Genomic DNA, 3,187 nt, shown 5'->3' with positions numbered 1-3,187 from the left:
TTTCTGGTTATAAGCATGTATCTCCATTTTCAATCTCTGTACATTTCCAAGGTTTGTACATACTACAAAGATGGGGTTTCCTAAGAAAGGACCCATTATGTTGTAAAAGAGTTGTACATGTACCAATTTCTAGTTCACATAAGCTAGGTCTACTGTTCAGTGTTAACATTATATTTACAAATTTCATAATCTCAGCAAATATTCTTCTGGTTAGCCCTTTGAAGGTCTAACCACATTCTAAAAAACTCTGGTTATGCTATTCATTCAAGGTCGTTTTCATCTCTTCAGCTATTAGGAAAAAAATGTCCATTGGATGCAATCAATGTTTTTTGCTAGTGACACATTCAGAGATTAATGCATGGGATGGAAAACCATTGATTACACAGTTTCTAGTTTATATTATTATTATTTGCATGGTGATAGACCCTCTTAGAAACTAAAATCTAGAGGATGTCCCGGATCTTCTAATCTGAGGCATTCAAGTTCCAAACTGAGCATAACATAAAATCTACTCATTCCAACAGCCATTTAAGTTTGATATCCATCTTTTACCTGCTCTCTTCTGCACTGAAATGATACATAGATACACTCAAATACACCACCCATAACATTTATTACTATTAACACTCCTGCATTGCTTCTCCATTGAGGTTACTGTTCTTTGGCTTGGCAATGCTCCTTCAACCACTGTGGCAACCGCATTAAAAACTGAAATAAGACCAAGCAACTTTAACTGCAACAGCAATGCATGAAACCATCCCCAACAATTGCTATTCATAATAATATCATTAAAGGTACCGCTTTTATGCAATCCAAAATGGCTGCAATGCACCGCAGGGCTCCTTAATTTCTGTCTTTAAGAGTTAATTATTCTGATTTGCAGCATTCCAATTCCATTACTTATTTGCTGCTGCTCCTCTACAGAGTTGTCATCATTTAATGACTTTCTCACCTTTAGCTTGGGACCACTGCAGGTAGTTCATGGATCCTTTATACACAACTCTATAATGTTGCCTTTAAACATGTACCACGAAAATCACATATCCCATAAACATTTGCAGATGTGTGTGTCATTTCCAAGGCCGAGGATGGATATTCTTCTGGTGAGTATCTGATGAATGTGGATGGATATTCAAGCGGTATACAAAGCAAAGCAATTCAGAAAATTACAGAGCAGTTTTGAAAATCTTGCGAATTTAAAAGGTTGACAGGGAACATAATTCCTTTTAGAACCTTATTCAGTGAGAAATTATGTGTGAATCTCTTGGGACAGTTTTGAATAACTTGAACTTCTTAGTGGTTGGTGAAATTTGTTGGAAATGCTTTATGCTAACTTGCTGTCTGCACTTGCACCATTTGCCTTTAAGAAGTGTGGATTGATAATCACTGCAATGGAGCAAAGTTACATTGGTTGGTGGGAAAGGAATTACCTGATTCGGTGAACATATAATTTCAATTAAACAGTGGTTAAACAATCGATTATGATAATCACTGCAATGGATGCTCCATTGCAAATTATTTTAACCTTCATTTTATAGATTTTATAGCTGATCTCTTTGATCGTATTGTCAGTATGTAATTGAAATTACTGTGTATGGTGCATTTTTTTCTATGTTTCTGCATGTTTAAGATTATAAAAGGAAGAATGATATACCATATCAATCATAAACCCGCTTTCAGTTGAAGCAAGAATATTTATGATCAACTGCTACTTCTGAAGTAAAAAAGTCAAAATGGTTGAATAGTGTATTACGTTACACAGTTGGTTTCACATTAATTTGATTGGATCCATGGGGTGCTTTGTCATTAAAAAAACTATTAAGAATGGATTTTATTATATTTTGACGATTCATATTTTATGTAATCCATGAATGACCTCACACGGACCAGGGAAAATGGATTGCTGCTGGACTATTGTAACAAAGAAGCATCAAGTAATTAAACTAGAAAATCTGTGGTTACTATTGATATAACGTCATTTTATTATGGTTTTTGATTTAACATTGCACAATTTATATTGTGCGCACCAAAACACCAAAAATGACATCAAGAAACGTAGCATCCAATGTGCTGGTTTTATGAATCATAATGTAATCCATAATAACCTACAAGTGAATGGGTTGCATTACACTACTTTTTTATTAAAATGCCATCTTATTATGGTTTTTGATTTAGCATTACACTACGTTTTATTTCGTGCGCCAGAAACAACATCAAGAGAAAAACAGCACCCAACATACCGTAGTAAGAAGTTTATACGTTGTGGAATGATAGAGGCCTCCAACATGGTACAGATTTATCTTTCAGAATTCTGTGTGGAATGATGGCATAGATAAATGTGATATACAATGGAAATAAGCATATAGTTTAATAGAGACACAAGTGGTGTGCACAGGACAATATATTAAAAACAACATCCTCTGCCAAAAACTTCAAGAAAAATAGCATCCAACATACCATAGCAGCATATTAACGAGTTTATATGTTACATCAGTGATAAAATAGTACATCTTTGAAGAGAGACATTAGAAATATGTACAAAACGATATACCTAAAATACAATAACCATACAAATATTTTACACAAGCATTGAATTATGGTTACCACTGCTCCAATTAAATGAAGCTTCTTTTGCTACAACTCATTCGCATCTAACAGATTCAATACATATTATGATTCTGCTTATGTTTTCAGGGTTTCTATTCATAAAGCACATCCATACGTAATGCTCTGCGCTTGCCTTGAAGACTGCTCATCTTTATAACTCAAAAACTTTCCTATCTTATTTCACAAAATAACAGATAGGTGAATATAACTTTTATTTCGGCAGAGCAGTTGAACATTCAAATTTATTTAATTTAGTGGGTAATGATAGTGCAAAATTAGGTCAGAAATAGGTAATGACATGAAGGAACTATGTAACTGCAATAAAGGTTATGAACATATTTCAACTATCTATAGGCTCTATTATTTGAAGACATAAATGCAATGCCCCTCTTTTCATTTTTGGTGCTTACGATGTTTTTCAACGTGGTATTAGAGTAGATTGTGGGGCCTCTGCACAAGACATGACTCTGTGTTTGGACAGAGAAGGAAGCCTTTTCTGTTCTTTCTTACCTAGATTAGAATTCTGATTTAAGAGTTGACAATTTGTATGTTTTGGCCTCATCAATAGCTAATCCGATCC

Source organism: Pinus tabuliformis, chromosome X (genome assembly GCF_031772625.1).
Source record: "Pinus tabuliformis cultivar Carrire ecotype Pingquan chromosome X, CPIR1, whole genome shotgun sequence".
In the NCBI taxonomy this organism is placed as follows: Eukaryota; Viridiplantae; Streptophyta; class Pinopsida; order Pinales; family Pinaceae; genus Pinus; species Pinus tabuliformis.
This window is presented reverse-complemented; position numbering follows the sequence as displayed.